The sequence below is a fragment of the Onychostoma macrolepis genome, chromosome 06 (genome assembly GCF_012432095.1).
Source record: "Onychostoma macrolepis isolate SWU-2019 chromosome 06, ASM1243209v1, whole genome shotgun sequence".
Lineage (NCBI taxonomy): Eukaryota > Metazoa > Chordata > Actinopteri > Cypriniformes > Cyprinidae > Onychostoma > Onychostoma macrolepis.
The window spans coordinates 24,459,359-24,478,321 of NC_081160.1; positions in this window are offsets into that span (position 1 = coordinate 24,459,359).

Below are 18,963 nucleotides of genomic sequence, written 5' to 3' on the forward strand. Positions count from 1 at the left end.
AAACCCTTGAGTAAAATTGCCATCAGAATTGCATAATTTACTATCATTATAAAATCTGTTTGCTCAATATTAAGGGGAAAAAACACGAAATCCAAGTGAATGTTAAATTATCACTGTATGTGGTGGACAGTGTATCTTGTTTGTATGGGAGAAAGAGAGTCTGTGCCTATAATTTCTCCAGATGCTTAATAACCAGTCAGGTATAAACAGTTTTATTTCCAGTATGATCATGCATAGCATATTTCCTGTTATCAGTTTAAAGATTCTGAGATCTGTGGGGCTGTATAGAAAACGTCTCGGTTACGTATGTAACCCTTGTTCCCTGAAGGAGGAAACCGAGACGTATGTCGGAACTGACCGACAAATTGGGGATCCTTTTGGGAGACCAATCTACTTCGAGTGTAAGAAAAACGAACCAATGCACATTGGCATGCGATAATTGCAACAGCTGCTCTGCGCTGCAGCACCAGTATTTAATGAGCAGCAGGTGAGTCGCATATTTGCTTTTCCGCTGAGGAGCCAAGCTAGTGACTCAGCCGTACAACGGAGGTACAACGACTGTGGCGACGGGACGTACGTCTCCGTTCCCTCCTTCAGGGAATGAGGGTTACATACGTAACCGAGACATTCCCTTTCAGTCGGTCACGTTCGACGGATTGGGGATATCTACCAACACGCCACTGTCGCTGCCCCTTCCAGCGCTGCTTGAGACTCCTGGACCGCCCCCAACTTGTTGGAGCGGGAGTCAGGGCTCTAAGCAGAGAAGGTCAGTCACTGCTGTTCCGCAAGACTCAGTGTGACTATTGGATAACGCTGGGAAAGCGTGCCATAGAAGGGAAGGGGACGCTGCAGTGGCATTGCAAGCTGACACTTAGAAAGCAGCTTGCTCTACAAATATCTGTCAGCGAGGCGCCTTGAGCCAGCGCCCAGGAGGAAGCAACACCTCTAGTTGAGTGTGCTCGCAACCCAAATGGGCAAGTCACGTCTTGGGATTGGTACGCCAAGACAATAGCATCCACTATCCAGTGGGCTAACCTCTGCTTGGAGACAGCCTTCCCCTTCTGCTGGCCTCTGTAACAGACAGAGAGCAGGTCTGAGGTCCTGAAGCTTTGTGTTCTGTCCACGTACAGCTGCAGAGCGCGGACGGGACAGAGAAAAGCTAAGGCTGGGTCTGCCTCCTCCGAGGCCAGCGCTTGCAGGCTCACTACCTGGACCCTGAAGGGAGTGGTAGGAACCTTGGGCACATTTCTCAGGGTCTCAGGACATTGTGAGAGTTGGCCAGCCCGAACTCTAGGCACAATTCGTCAACAGAAAATGACTGCAGGTCCCCTACCCTCTTGATGGAAGCCAATGCAGTCAGGAGAACTGTCTTTAATGACAGAATTTTCAACTCAGCTGACTGCAAGGGTTCAAAGGGAGGTCTCTGCAGTGCCTTAAGCACCAGAGACCGGTCCCAAGAGGGTACTGAGGTAGGACGAGGAGGGTTCGACCTCCTTGCCCCTCTAAGGAACCTGACTACCAGGTCGTGCTTACCAAGACACTTACCATCAACTGCATCGTGATGTGCGGCAACATACGCTTTCAGGGTGGAGGGAGGCAGCCTTCGCTCCAACACCTCTTGCAGGAAGGAAAGCACGACTCTGACCGGACATCTTCAGGGGTCTTCCCGGTGGGAAGAACACCAATCAACGAACAGGTTCCACTTCAGAGCATAGAGGCGCCTTGTAGAGGGGGCTCTAGCGGAAGTGATGGTGTCTACCACTGATTGGGGTAGGTCACCTAGAACCTCCGCATCCCGTTCAAGGACAAGACATGAAGTTTCCAGAGGTCTGGATGTGGGTGCCAAAGGGTGCCCCGTCTCTGAGAAAGCAGGTCCTTCCTCAGAGGAATGGGCCAAGGAGGGGCTGTCGCGAGGAGCATGAGTTCCGAGAACCAAGTCCGGTTGGGCCAGTATGGCGCTACTAACAGGACCTGCTCTTCGTCCTCCTTTGCACAGGGTCTGTGTGAGAAGACTCACTGGGGGAAACGCATGTTTGCGAAGGCCCTGGGGCCAGCTGTGCGCCAGTGCATCTGTGCCGAGAGTACCCTCGGTCAGGGAATAAAACAGCTGGCAATAGGTTGAGTCCGGAGAAACAGGTCTACCTGTGCGGCTCCAAAGAGATCCCAAATCAGCTGGACCACCTGGGGATGGAGTCGCCACTCTCCCGGAAGTGCAGACTGTCATGACAGACAGGGGTGCTGAGGAACCGAACCTTGTCGGGCTCACGCATATCTGCCAGGTTCAGCCACAGGTGGCGCTCCTGAACCACTAAGGCGGACATCGCCTGCCCCAGGGAGTGTGCAGTGACTTTTGTCGCCCATAGGGCGAGGTCCATCACTGTACGCAGTTCCTGCATAACCCCTGGGTCGGAACTACCCTCGTGCAGTTCCTTGAGCGCTTTGGCCTGGTAGACCTGCAGGAGCTCAATGGCATGCAGGGCGGAAGCGGCTTCTCCACAAGCTGTGTAAGCCTTGCCCGCCAGAGAGGACAAGAACTTACAAGCTCGAGAGGGGAGACGCAGATTACCCCGCCACGAGGTAGCGGTCTTGGGACACAGTTGCATCGCCACAGACCGCTCCACTGGGGGGAGCTCAACGTATCCCTTAGCTGCCCCGCTATCGAGGGTAGTGAGGGAGGAAGAAGGACCAGACTAGCTTCGGGCAGAAAAAGGTGCCGTCCACAATTTAGTCACCTCTTCATGCACCTCCGGAAAGAAAGGTACTGGGGCGGAGTGCTGAGAACCAGCATGGGCCGCCCCAAGAAACCAATCGTCCAGCCGCGATGGCTCAGGACACGGTGGCGGGTTCCACTCGAGCCCGACGCGGCGGCCCGGGAAATCATAGCAGCCATCTCTGGGTTGGACTCGGGCAACGCTGCCACACCCGAAGGGGGCAGTGCAGCCGAATCTCCGGGGGAGCCCCAAAAGTGACGACTGGTACCTCACGAGGCAGATCAGCACGCCCTCTTGGAAGCTCCTCTGGTTGCAGTGTCATGGAGGAGTGAGGAGCCCGAGGAGGTTGACTAGGCGGGGTATTCTTCACTGTAGCCCTCAGGTCACCTAGGTTATTAACCGAAGCAGGCTTCCTCAGAGCTGGCCCAGAAGAAGGACTAGATCGGGGAATATACGAAGGGGCTCCAGTCTCCTCAAGATACTGGAGTCTCGACCTTAACACTGAGTACCAACATGTACCATCCATGAGTGCCACCTCAGCGTGTGCGAGGCCCAAACACGTGAGGCAGTAATCATGACCATCACCGGGGCCAGGTAGCGACCGCATCCAGTAGCACACGGTCTGAATGATATCTTGAAAAAGACGCAGAGTCAAACCGTGTGTGCTCTTTTAGGAATTTGCTCCCAAATGGTGCTGAAACGCACAGGGAAATGGTCGCGGCTACACAACAGTACAATAGTGCAAGCCTGTTGTGAGTACTCACACTCGTTGAAGACGCCCTCCACAAGCTGTGAGAACAGCTGTTTTTGCTCTCTTGTGAGATCGCGACCAACACTGTCAGCGCCGTCACACCTGCACCAGACACGCAGAGGCCCCTTCCTAAACGAGCAGCTCGTCTTCCACCACTTCCGAAGAAGAAAGAAACACACAAGCAGGAACAGCATATGTGTTCGGCTCCGAAGTGAAAAGCAAATATGCGATGCACCTGCTTCTCATTAAATACTCGCGCTGCAGCGCAGAGCAGCTGTTGCAATTATCGCATGCCAATGTGCATTGGCTCGTTTTTCTTACACTCGAAGTAGATTGGTCTCCCAAAGCGATCCCCAATTCGTCGGTCAGTTCCGACGTACGTCGAACGTGACCAACTGAAAGAGAACAATTTCATGAGTATCACGCTTCACTGATTGTAAAAAGGTAGAATACCTATTCTACTGAACAGTGTCGGGAAGTTTACTTTGAAAATGTAATAGATTACAGATTACAAGTTACCTTGTTTAAAATGTAACAAATAGCATAACTATTTCAATTACTTTATTAAAATAATGTAACTGATAACATTTAAATACTGAGTGATTACTTTTCTAAATTTCTAGTAAATGTTTTAAACATTTAAACTAGGCAGTGTTAACCTTACAGTAGTTCTCAACACTGATTACTGTCAGACTTTCAAAATCCTTCTTCACTTGAATTAAGATTATAATTAATTAAAGATTATATAAATAATGCTCCTATTATGGATTTTTGAAAATTACCTTTCATGCAGAGTGTAACAAAGCTCTAAGTGAATGAAAACATCCTGCAAAGTTTTAAATCTGAAAGTGCACCTTGTGTAAAATTATTGTCTCTCAAAAGAAAGAGTCGACTCTGAATCATTGAAGCGACTCGTTTTTAAAACGAATCCCAAGCCGTTTCATGTTGATGTCAATATGAAACATTAGCATATTGCCGACCACTTGTTGGTCTTTTCGCGTTGGTCTGAATGAAAATTCTAATTCACTAGGTGCTGCTTTTGGAGCGGTAAAAATAGCGGGAGCGGTTTCCCGGTAACGCTGTACACAAAGCAGCACTGCCCTCACAAATGCTACTTCATCAGGCATTACAGATGAAATGAAAATGAGACCAATTGCACTAATCACCGCAGATTAATGAATCGTTGAGCGAATCGTTTGGGAGTCCTTGAGCATGTAAGGTAAAAATAAATGCATATTATAAGACAATGAATGTGTTTTTTGACCTTGCATGCATGTCAGCCTGTTGTTGGGGACTCCCAAAACCAAAATATGAACCATTCATTACCCATAATAGGGGCACTTTAAATATAAATATAATTTAAACCACAGCCACCACAAAATCAGACTTTAGCACCTCTTTTTACTTCATTCCCAAATGCAAATTTAAATTCATAACAAGAAGCCATTTAATTATACTATTTTTGAAACAAATATTTGCATAGCTATGACAGGAAACACTGGTATCTAATAATGTCTTGGAAAAAAAGAAAAGTGAATCATAAAGGGATAGTTCACCCAAAAATAAAAATTCTGTCACTAATTACTCACCGTCATGTCGTTCCAAGACTTTTGTTCATCTTCGGAACACAAATTAAGATATTTTTGATGAAATCCGAGAGCTCTCTGACCCTGCAGCAATGCAACTGAAATGTTCCCAGATCCAGAAATGTTGTAAGGACATTGTTAAAATAGTCCATGTGACATCAGTGGTTCAACCGTGATTTTATGAAGCTACGAGAATACTTTTTGTGCGCAAAGAAAATAAAAATAATGACGTTATTCAACAATTTTTCTCCTCCAAATCACGTATTCCATCATTATTGAGAGTACCACGAGTACGTGTTCTGCGTTAGCAGCACCACACGCATGCACTGTTTACGTGCAGAGGTCCTCTCGATAATGACAGAAGACGTGATTTGGAGGAGAAGAATTGTTGAATAATGTTTCAACAATATTTTTGTTTTCTTTGCACACAAAAAGTATTCTCGCAGCTTCGTAAAATTACGGTTGAACCACTGATGTCACATGGACTGTTTTACCAATGCCCTTAGTTTCTGGGTCTGGGAACATTTCAGTTACATTGCTGTCTATGCAGGGTCAGAGAGCTCTTGGATTTCATCAAGAATATCTTAATTTGTATTCCGAAGATGAACAAAGGTCTTACGGGTTTGGAATGTCATAAGGGTGAGTAGTTAATGACAGAATTTTCATTTTTGTGTGAACTATCCCTTTAAAAAACAAAGCATTTAACATTTTCATAAGTAACTGTAATTTAATTTTAAAAAAAATTCTCAATAACTGTAACAGATTACAGTTACATTTATTTTGTAATTAAATTATGTAATTCTGTTACATGTAACTAGCTACTCCACAAAACTGCTACTGAACCATTGTCTTCTAATAGGAGCTGCTTTATTTTATAAGAAGAGAACCTGTTCCAGAGAAAGAGTTGATTTATAAATCTCTTCATCTTTGTCTGTAGACATCTTTGTCATGTCTATGGGATCTGGCTACATCTTTAGATTCCAAGTTCAGAGAAGGGCAAGAAACACAAAAGAGAAGAAAAGAAGTGGGATGCAGGAGAAATGTGCAATGCAGAAGGAATTTAGACTACATTTTAACATTAATTTTGCATTGATGTATTGATTTATTGTGTAGGACAACTGTAAGGTAAAAATGTATGTTAACTAGTAACTTGCTTGTGTTGAGACAAAACAAACCACTCTGAAAGTTTACTGGCAGGGCATCAAAAATAGCATGCAAAAAGTTTGTAAATCTGTTATTGCTGGCAAAAGTGGAGCTGAGATAACAGAAATGATGGATGGATTGTCATTGTATGCATGTGAACTCAGATCAGTGTGAGATACAGTGTAAGTAGAGTTGTAAATTGATTTATTATTATTCATCAGTCCAACTCTTCACTAAAAAATAACTCAGTGAGAGTTACATGTGATCATAACTTCTTCTTTTTTTCAAAAGACTGCTATAATCGCGTAATGGAACGAAATTTCTTGGTTTAGTGTTTCCACTGTCTGCTCTCTGGAGGGCCGTTGATTATTGCCTCTCTTGTTCATCTTTACTGAGGCAAATCGGGAATGAATTATTTTTTTTTTCATGCATTGCCACATTTCAAGTGGATCAAAATGCATGGAAAATGGATTTTCAAATGTCCCATTGTTCTCATAGACCTTCCATGAAGCTATCACAAAAAAGTAATTTCTGTTGTGCAGTACAGTTACAGTAGTTTCAGTTGCATTGTAGAGTTAAATGTAATTTTTATTTAACCTCCAATCAGCTAGAGAATCAAAATTGTCAATGAATCAATACTTATTCAAATGTTTCTAAAATGTGTTGTATGGCTTTTTTAATTTTCACAGAGCAAAGAAAATGATACAGATTTTGAACAACATGATGGTGAGTAAATGACAGAATTTTTATTCTTGGGTGAAATAATAACTAATAATGTTAGTTCTCACCAACTTATACCTGTTATTTCCCATTCAAGGACCTGCAGGAAGTTGTGATGCTGTCTCAATGCTGCTACCATGGTAACGGCTCCTATATGCTTGCTTGTGCATTGTGCTAATGCTGGAGCAATCAGTCTGAATTAGTGCAGTTTGGCAGATGGCTCGTTGTATTCCACGTGCACTCAAGAGATCAATACAGCACCTCATTACAGAGCCCAAATCCAGAGACAGATCACACACCAGATACAGGTAGCAGATTCCAGGGAGAGTTTATATCAATGATGATCAGATACTTTGAGTGGTGGTTTGATTTCAGACGGCCAAGACTCTGTTACTGGACAGCATTTCGAAAGACCTTGCTTGTCCGTACTTATAGCTAAATTTAGCTATTTTGGATTTTTTTTTTTTTGTTAAATACTTGAGTACGTCATCATTAATTATCTTCATCATCTTTAACTGAGTACTATTTTAACTCAGTACTTGATCTTACTCTCTTTAGACCTTAATGTAATTCAAAAAGTACATATTTTGCAGGTCATCACTTAAATCCCACAAAGCCAACATATGTATTTATCATATAATGTTTGTGTGTACTAAAAAGCAATTATGTGGAAATTATGAATAAAATATAAACTTCCTAATAGCAAACCATTCTGCTTCAGTGTAAAATGTGGAACTTGATTAAAGTAGGAATGCATTTTTAGTTATGCAAAATTATATTAAAAAGTTCAACAAATATTAATGGCTACAGAATTTAAAGATTTATTTTAAGTGTGCTAGACCCTTACACAGTCAGAACATTGAAAGATTTTGTTTAAACATCAAAGCTATGTCAGCACTAATAGACTCGTCGACATATAGCGCTGTTGCGCTGTCCCGAGTTCTAGTCTCGGCTTGCAAACGTTTCCCAATCCTGTTGCCCCTCTCTCTCCCACTTTGCTTTATATCACAATAAAGGCAGAAATGAAACATCTTAAACATCAGTTATGTGAAAATCTTCCATCTAACGGTCTATTCATAAAACTAAGAAAAAAACGTTCATATTTGAGTACAATGAAATGTGGGGGAAAAAATATACTTTCACTCAAGTATGTTGTTGCTTAGACACTTTGACGTTTAAATACATTTATGACACAGTACCCAACCATTTTCTGTCCTTTTTATACCCCTGAACTGTGTTAAATGTCAGTGTTAACCCGAGAGGCAAATTAGCACATTACTGGTCTTGGCAGCATTATAAGTGCCCGCTGAGGGGTTTAATTGCAGTGTATTTTAGCCCGTAAAAGGAAACACTATGTCTGTACTTTGCACCCTTCCAGAACTATGCACTTATGTCTACCATGAGAAAAGTTTCATAGCAGGTTATACCAAACATTTCCCAGTCTGCAAAACCGGTTCCAAAAAGAATTTGTTTTTTAAAACCGTGCAGTTCTGAAAGGGCCATTGAGTTTACTTACAGACAAACAGTCTGTCTTTGCTGGTGAAGTGTGAAGACAGCAAGACTTTGATTCTGAAAATTTCTCTCCAGGGGAGAACACAGTCAGCCGTAGCCTAGCTGTCCGAGAAAAGGCTCTCTGAGTGGGCATCAGGGGCTATAGGGACGTGCTCTGGGAGCAGAGAGAGCACTTTGGACCATACCCATAATCCAGCAGTAATCTGTTCTTAAATGCTAGGCTCTGGCTAAAGGAGTTGAGGGGTGACAGAGAGCGATGCACTGCAGTAAACAGAAATCTGGCTTTGGAAAAGTTGACGAGTATTGAGCTTCAGAAGGAAGGGGATCTCACTTTTTATTTATTTTATTTACTGATTGAAGGTGAGGATCAGCCCTATAAGAAGACATGATGGATTGTATGGAGGAAGTTAAAGCAAAAATATTTCTGTGAAATCAAAATTGACCCAATTTACTTTCTTAATAAATTACTAGTTTCATCAGATTTTTTCCCTTAATGTCACCAATGCCTCTTATTTTTCCAACTCTTCCCCTCTACCTACTTGCCGTATTTTTTGCAATCAATTTTAAGTGACATAATTCTTAATTCTTAACATCACAAAGTAAAATAATTTCAAACATCATTTCATGATGTTGACTTTATTCCTCCTTTGTGGAGAAGGCAATCCCAAAGTACACTGCGTGCGATGTGAGAGAAAAATATGTTATTCAGTTCTGATAAATATCAATAAAAATAATTCAGTGTAGCCTAAATAAAAAATGTATTATTTTTGCCATTTGTGTTCACTATTTATTCACTCTCTATTAGAGTTGTTTTTTGGAACTGAGCTGCAGGGTTTTCTGGCATTTTAAAAACACAAAGGCACAGATATAAATATTATTTTTTATTCATAATTCAAATTCGAATTTTTGAATGGTGAAAAACAACTAAATATTTTCTTTGCAGTCCAAAAATTTTGTTGCAGGCCAAGAAATTTTGCCAGCCGCATTGGTGATGCTGCCCATGTTTATAAATAAGTACCAGAGGACATTGGATCTTAGCTATTGCAAATTGTACCTATAAGCGGCTCCGGGGAGCCAAATTACACACCTTTGCAGCTAATGAAAATTCATGGGAGAGCACACTGTGAGCCTGAATGAGGAAAACAAAACATGTTTTGGATATTTAATAGAAATAATCCTTGTGATTTTCTCTCTCTTTGAAATACAGCACCTTTAGTTAGTAACAAAATGTGTGCCCTCGTAGTGTGCCACCAGTGAGTGGATGAAATGGACTAGAGAGTGAAAGTGAGCTAGAGGAAAAGAGTGTGTTTGCATTTATCCCTGCTATATAGCCTTCAGTCTGTGGAGAAAACCTGGAACAGTTGGTAATGCAATTGGATGACTCACCTAATGCTTTGTTGTATTAAGCTAATCTCTGTTGGAGACTTTAAAATATAAGATTACGACAAACGCTGTATTATGTGCTCACTGACCTGACATTTAAGAATTTTACAAGTGGGGCTCAAACGTCTTCATGTACATAGCCAGTAAGGAACTGACAGGGAACACATGACTGCAGATCTGGTCATTTCCTGTTGCCCTTTGTCCTTCAAATAAACGCCACTGAAATGCGTTCCCATTGTTTGATGGCACTAACTATGGCTCATGATGTGATATAGTGTAATCAAACAGACAAGAACTTGTGTCATACAAATGCTTTCATATTCAAATACAGTCATTTTAATGTTTTGCTTGAATAACCGCTGTCTATGCGCTTCTGTACTGGATTCAGCCTTTAGTTGGGGTACAAATATACAAGGGAAATTCTGTTGTTTTCCTCCTTACAAATACATTTCTGACCACCTTACTGCTTTTTAGGAATGCTAATGAGTGCCTACCGGATTAATGACTCTATTATTCTACAATTAGTTGAAATAAATGTGGGGGTAAGGTTAAGCAATAGTTTAATTGCTCACTTAACATCCAATTGCTTACTTAAAAGTCTGTGTTCTGGAGGTTAAGAGCTTGTGGAGAAGCCAGAGATGACTTTTCTTTTCTGTTTGCATGAATGGATAAAGAAGAGCTACAAAACTGTAAAGGCTGAACTGTCTTCCATAAACGTTACTTATGAATCGCTTTTACAAGAGTCTTGCTTTCACTCTAAAGAAATGCTTAAAAATAAAGTCTCATTCACATTCTTCCCAGCATGCAATGGGACATGAAAGATTAATATTATTAGACCATTTGCCAGTTTTATTTATATTGTTTTTGTTGTTATGATTAGTAACCTGACCCTTTCTGTATTTACGTGGAGAAAGCAATCTGTTATCATTCCCATTCATCTCAGTGCACCAGTTGCAGTTACTAGTACCTTAGTTTGAAGTATATTTTGCAGCTGAATTGCTATAGAGCGCCAGGCATTCACATGTTTCCCAGATCTGACAAGCTGTCTGAGAGCTGCTTTTATAAAATCTCCTCACATCCCCACATCTGTAGATTTGAATTCTGAACAGTTCAGGGAGGAGATGTTTATATGTAAATGATTGTGCTGAAGGGGAGATTTAAAACAAGGATAAATACAGTAGAATACAATAGAAAAATACATATGCTTTTTAAAGGGAGGTAAAAACGCTTCCCACACCTTTTGTTGTTGCTGTCAAGGCCATGTGCCCAATCAAGCAACATTCTGGAATGAATTCAGTCACTTACTAGAAGCCAAATTGGCCAGATGGCAATATGGCATGTTGCTTGACATCTCTTCATTTTCAAAAACTCAAGAAAACTTTGCAAGGTAAAAGAAAGTGTGACAAAGACTATTAAATGTGGTTCATATCCAGCGAGGATAAATATGGAAAATGGAAAATCTGGGTTCTGAAGCAAAATCATTTGGAAACCACTGGTTTATATGACGATAAAAGTGTTATGCATGATCAGTATTATTGTGTCTCTATTGCATTAGCCTACAGTATGTGACAAATTCAAAATCCTTATCACTGTTCTGCTATAATGCTATGTAATTTATCGCCTGAGATGTGCTGCTTTTATTTGCAAAGTAATGATTTTTTTTTTATGATAACACTTACTTGCATTAATGGAATAAAGAGAGCCAGAGTCTATTCAGCAAAAAATATTTTGGATGTCTGTATCTTGTATCCTTATCTGCATTTAGGTAATTTTTCATTCTAGTAGGCAGCGCCTTGCTGTAACAGAATATTTGGCTGCCTCTTTGATTGAAACCCAAGCTACAGCAGCCACAGCGAGGACAAGATTGCTGTGTGATGGCGTGTTTAGTAATTGAACGTCATCCTGTTCCAAACTTGATGGCTGCTTGGAGTGGAACAGCTCTGAATAGTTTAATATCACCTTCTGAGCCCAAGGCAATGAATGTCTGATTGACAAAGAATCTGGTTACTTTCAGCATAGAGCGCTTCTGTGTGTGAGGGAGAGCATTTTTGTATGCAAATAATTGCTTTTGCAGGCAAGAACCTGCATTCGTTATGTAATGTCTTTCAAAACCTGAGAAACTGCATGTGCCTATTTGTTGACGGCCATACGTCTCTGTCGATGTTCATGAGTTTTCTTGTTCGTTTGCAGCTACCGCTGATCTGGAACCAAAAGTAGTTAATAAACAAACCCAGGTGTTTCTCTGGTTTCTAAATCTAACAAGGAAAACAAATGAAAACTCCCACAGAAACATAAACTAACTGAGCAAAGAATTATCTTGCCTTCTAAATCCTTCCTTTTCTAAAAGCGGGACTCTCACTGTGCCAGAGTTAAAGAGATTGAGCACTGAAGATCCTCGGGTATCCTCAGGTATTTAATCAGTCAGACTAATTAAATGAATTGAGCCAGAGTGAACTGATTGCCTGTGACATTTACAAGTCCCCTGAGAGCATGTGCATGTGTTTGTGAATTGACCTCCGTAATTATTCTTCAACAATCAGAGAAAAAGAAATAAAACTGGGACTTTGCATCATCAGTGTGATTCGAGGATGCTGACAGCTATTGTCTTCACTTGAAAGGATAGTTTGCTCAAAATGATAATTATGCCTTTGTTTACTCTAAACCTGCATGATTTTCTTTCTTCACGAACAAAACAGATGTTAGGAAGGAGGCTATTTTCAACATACTGAAAATTAATGGTAATCAGCGACTATCAAGCTTTCTAAAAAAAAAAAAAAAGTATTGTAAAAGTGTTTCATTTTTGGTGAGTTGTTTAAAAACATAAACATACATTTAAAATGTGTTAAAACCACTTCTTTTGACGAACAGGAAAATGTAAAGATTTGATTTGTGTTAAAGGAATAATTCATCCATAAATAAAAATTGCTGAAAATTTACTCACCCTCAGGTGATTTAAGATGTTATATATTTCTTCATGAGAACAGATTTTGATTACATCACTTGTTCTCTACTGGATCCTCTGCAGTGAATGGGTGCCGTCAGAATGAGAGTCCAAACAGCTGATAAAATCATTACAATAATCCACAAATAATCCACACAACTCCAGTCCATCAATTTATGTTTTTGGGTGAACTATTCCTTTAATATATTGTCATTTTTCTCTTCACTTCAGGTGAAGACATGTGGGTCATGTTGTGATTGGCAGAGATTTTGTTGTACTCCAGCCAAAATTGACAATAAATTATAGATGTAACTTAAGGAAGCATAGTTAAAATCATTTATATGCCTTCATATTTAATGTGCCTGAGCCATAGCGTTAGAGATGGACATCAATGTCACCTCAGTCAATGCATTAACATGTTCTCTAAACAATTCAGCATTGCTGTAATTGTACCAATCATTTTTTTGTCCGAAGTACCAGTATTAAATACCAAGCATGTGATGTGTGTGCATTTTATCTCCTGTGGTGAGCTTAAAACTGCTGTAATGATAGAACGACTGCATGGTGCAATTGTAAAAGACTAATGGTAGCGGTAATGGTTCATCAGATAAAATAATATTTTTCAGTTTTGTATTTGTCCTCGTGTGTGCTTGACATAATGATTTGTGTGTTCTTTTACAACTGGCTCTCAATCCGGCAGGACTTTAATTGTTATCCTGTCGGGTTTGATCAGACCAGTGATTGTGATCAAAACTGACAGGGTTCAAGTCCTATGTTTAGAAAGGGAAACAGAAATTAAACTGAGTATAGTGGAAAGCAGAGTGTCAGAAGTGTCTGTGTTGCATGTAAAAATCAGAATAAGAGAGTCAGATTAAGCATGCATATGTATAATAAGGAAGTAATCTGTGCATTGCTGCACTGCAACCATTGAGCAGGAAAAATAAATATATTACAAAACATTATTTTCTACTCAAATTTAAATTATAAAATTATATATAACAGAATAAAATTTATTTTTAAATATTTACCTCCCAAATTCAATGCAATTTCTACATTGATATTTCCCCCCATTATTTAAAGTACTGTAATTTCTCTAATTGTACCAAATTATATCAATATTTTCTTCATACTGCAATTTAGAAATCTTTATAGTTGAATTGAAGTCTGAAGTGTGCCTGAAGCCTGTCATTCCACAATTTTTCATTTCTTTTTTTTGCAGGCCAATTATATAATGTAGTCATAGACTGTAAAAAACAGAATGCAGTAGCCCCTCACTGCAGAACAAAGATCCAGGGGGCGGGGTTGGATCCACATCTAGGGGGTGGAAATGGTAGGTTTAGGGAGGAGGAGTTGGATCAAGTTCTTGTGTTCTGCAGTGAAGACCATCTCCTTGAATGTAGTATTTCCTTTTTGCTTAAGGTCATTGTCCTTCTGGAAAATGTATCTTAAGTGATATCTCTGGCTGACTGAAACACTTTATCCATATTCCTCTTATTTCCATCAAATTTTCCAGTTTCTTAAAGCAGCTCTAAGGCACAGGCGTAATGCTGCCACAACCGTTCTTGATAGATGATAGGGGAGGTGTTACTTTGTCAACACAGTGCTTAGCATTCAGGCCAAAGAGCCCAAATTTAGTTTCACCACTTTCAAATGCTTCACATGGCTTCTAGATCACTGCAGCACTGACTTAATGTTGGCATTTCTCAAAATTGGCTTTCTTTCAGCCACTTTCCCAGAGAGGCCAAGCAAATGAAGTGTGCTGAAAAGATCGTTGATGGACAGTTTTTGCCATTTCATCCAAGAAGTGTTTTGCTGGCCTTTGGTCACCACTCTTACTATTGTCCTGCCTGTTTGGTTGTCCAATTTGGTAGAACAGCCTGACTGAAGGCTGGGTTGTGTCATAAATTTACATTTTATTACATGGACTTAATGCTCCAAAAAAAAAAAAAAAAAGTTATTTGAAAGTTCCAAGGACAGCTCACTGGTCTCAATGGCAGCAGGACTGATCTGATTTGATGCTTTAATAGGTAGATCTCACAAAGACTTTTTGTGAGGTATTTTGATGATGAAGACTGTGATATTTGTTGTGTAATAAAGCAATCAAATATGTACCCTTCAACACTAGGGGTCATTTTTACATAGTTACATGTAATTTAGTCTCACACTTCACCCATGCTGCTGAGCTGAATCTTCAGTGAAGCTTTTCAGTATGGGATGCAAGTGGCAAAGCCTGGAATATACTTTTATAACATAGACTACGTTTATAAAAATGTAATAAAATTGCTAAAAAAAATAAAATAATGGGGTTGTATAAAGATACTGTATACCAGGGCAGGACTGCAACAAAAAATCGGCCTTGGCATTTTTGGTCCTGGTGGCCCACCACCATATACATATATATATATACATACGTATATATACGTATATATATATATATATATATATATATATATATATATATGATATACACTGCCATTCAAAATTTTTGAACAGTAAGATTTTTCATTATTTGTTTTGAAACAAGTCTCTTCTGCTAACCAAGTCTGCATTTATTTGATCCAAAATACAGCAAAAACAGTAATATTGTGAAATATTTGTACTATTTAAAATAACTGTTTTCTATTTGAATATATTTTAAAATGTAATTTATTCCTGTGATCAAAGCTGAATTTTCAGCATCATTACTTCACTTACATGATCGTTCAGAAATCATTCAAATATTCTGATTTACTGCTCAAAATACATTTATTATTATTATTATGTTGAAAACAGCTGAGTATATATTTTTTCAGGTTTCTTTGATGAATAGAAAGTTCAGAAGAACAGCATTTATCTGAAATAGAAATCTTTTGTAACATTATAAATGTCTTTATCATCATTTCTGATCAATTTAAAGCATCCTTGCTAAATAAAAGTATTAATTTCCATAATTTCTTTCCCAAAAAAACAAAACAAAAATTATACTGACTCCAATCTTTTGAATGGTGTATTGTATAATGTTACAACAGCTTTTTTATTTCAGATAAATGCGGATCGTTGGATCTTTCTATTCATCAAAGAATCCATTAATAATAATACATATTTCTTGAGCAGCAATTCAGCATATTAGAATGATTTATGAATGATCATGTGACACGGAAGACTGGAGTAATGATGCTGAAAATTCATTTTGATCACAGGAATAAATTACATTTTAAAATATATTCAAATAGAAAGCAGTTATTTTAAATAGTAAAAATATTTCACAATATTGCTGCTTTTGCTGTATTTTGAATAAAATAAATGTAGGCTTGGTGAGCAGAAGAGAATTCTTTTAAAAAACACATTCAAAATCTTACTGTTCAGTAACTTTTGACTGGTAGCGTAGATATGTATCATTGCATAGTTGTTTTGGATAATAAAAAAACGTCAGGTCTGACAATATCGTGTCTTTTCGAATTTAAATTAGATTTATTCGCATTGGTCCATGGAAACCTCTATGAACACACTTGACATGACTTGGCCAAAAAATCGCGGTCGACGAATTTACGTTTTATTAAGAAGTGTTTGCGTATTCTCGACTAATGGCGCGCGCACAGGATAGATGCCGGCCTCCGTTGCGAGTCCCGATCAAGCACTTCACCGATTCAACTGCTCTCCTCTCCTCCTCCTCCTGGCTCTTTACGCCGCATCACTCACCGCAGAGAAAGCCTGTTCTTGATAAAGCTGCTGTGAAAACGTGGGAAAAGCCGACCAGGAAGCAGTTGGGGTAAAGCGTTCTTTATATAGGCGGAGCAAAACACTTCATAACATCTATAGCGCATTGTGATTGGGTGGTTTACGCTGTCAATACAGGAGACAAACCAATGGGTCACTGGCTGCTCGTAGTCCCTGCGTGATGGTCCTTGGCAAAAAAAAAAAAAAAAAATTCTGTTGGCCCCTTCAGTGCATCGGCCCACCGGGAAAATGCCCGGTATGCCCAATTACCAGTATACATAAACTGCTCCTTAAATGATTTGATTCTTTCTTTCTTTCTTTCTTTCTTTCTTTCTTTCTTCTTTCCTTTGGAAGAATTGGCAGACTTTCATAATTTAAATCGTCACCTTCTCCATATCCCATTTATTTTAATGATGCATGTTTTTTTTTTTTTTTTTACTTTTATAAAATAAAATCCATACATTTAATAAAAGCCACAAAAAAAGAAAAAAAAAGTCTCTTGCATAAAGGAATACACTGTTAAAAAATCTGTAAAAATAGGGCACAATAAAATGAAGACATTTTCTGTATAGATTTATAGATTTTTTACTGGTGTTTTACCTGTATTTTGCACTTCAGTGCATGGTTTACAGTTAACCGGAATATCCGTGAAATGAATGGATAATGTCCTAGCATTTACTTCTTCAATTTTTTAAAGTGTAATATCAGTGTTTATTTAAAAAAAAAAAAATAAATAAATAAATAATAATAATATATATATATATATATATATATATATATATATATATGGTCATAGCAGCAACTTTAAATCAGGTAGTCAATAAAATACTGCTACTTACACTTGAAAGAAGTTTTTATTTTATTTATTCAGATAGATAAAGAAATGCCCATTGTGGATATTGAATTACTGTCTGACACATTTTAAAGACCAATTGTAGCTCTGCCAAGACATACAGTGCTGAAAGCAAAGATCTTTACCCTCACAATTTTCTACAGTTGTGCTCATCAATGTATGTCACACATCCAAATCTATAAAGTATACACGGGTGGACACACTCTGACGACCTGAGAACCCCAGGATTTAATGAGATCCAGCTTGAGGACAAAATGGGCTTATTATTTTCTAAAAGGTTTTCATGTATCTTGGCAGTTAAGACTGCAGTCACACTTTGCTATCCATTACATTATGCCTATGCTCTACTATCCACAAAGAGAGGCACCAGTAGACATCGGAGAATATTCCCTTTCATGTTTAAGTCATTTGGAACGTGTAACTATACTTACACTTGTCAGTCAGCCTCGTTTGTAATCATATTCATGCAAAATAAGCACCTGAATATTGCAGTTGAACCTCAAGCGTCAACGTGTATTTTCATTTTCCATACTCTTGCACTTACTGTAGATGAGATGAGGCTATATTGCTCTCCAAGTAAAGCTAAGAAATCAGCCAGTGTGTTAGTGCAATACTGTATGAAAACTTCTTAATTTTGTTATTAAGTAAAGAACAATATTCAGTTCAATAGAGCAATGGGATCATGTCCTTCTCATAAGTCTAAATATCACCCTGTTTATACATGATGAAAGTGAGAGGTCATGCCCTCATTTCTTAGTTTCTTGCAATATTATTACTCTGCAAATTCCCATTCACACGGAATGTCTTTATTTGGTATGTACTCTAACCTTTCAGCAAACATACACAGAGCAGATTTACTTTAATAATCCCAGCTTGTATTCACATGCAGATACATTTTATTTTCCTTAGCCTTGACGTTCAGAGAAACAAGACAGAAGAACTATGTGTGTTTGAGGTGCATGACTATTCATTCAGTCTCATACTTTCTTACACCTGGCTATGATCACTTATTCAGTTTAGTGGCACTCTGTGGGCTGTGGAGCATCACCTTCACTGTCATATGTTTATGTATGTATAAAATATTTATAATAGTGCAATTGTATTAATAAGTAAACATAGCATTATTAATCATCAATTATAAGGATTAATATTAGGATTAGAATTTGTCCTTTTGACTTCTTCCAGTATTCCATAACATTATAACATAGCCATAATTCATTCTCTACTATTCTGTGGAATAAATCCACTTACTAAAGAATCATGACTAGGCCTGCGTGACTAAACCACATCTAATTATTTATTACATTAATTATGACTGCATTTTGCTCTAAGGCCATTTAAATAAAATTTTACAAATACAATTAATTTGTATTTATATTAACATATAAAATTGAGGAATTATTTGTTGTTAAATATTGCAATTTAAAAGCAATCATATAAAGTGTATCATATTATATTTTAATTGAAGGATTCTACACTTTATTACTTTAATCTTTATTATTTTATTAACATCTGGCCTTTGCAAGTATGCTTTCCTTAGTAAAATCATCATGGAAATCAATGTCAAAAAACATAATCATTAGGCTACCTCTGTTGTTTCTACAATAATACTCGTTAATGATGCTTGATGCTTTTCGAACAAACAAAAAAAACAAATGTCAAATTCT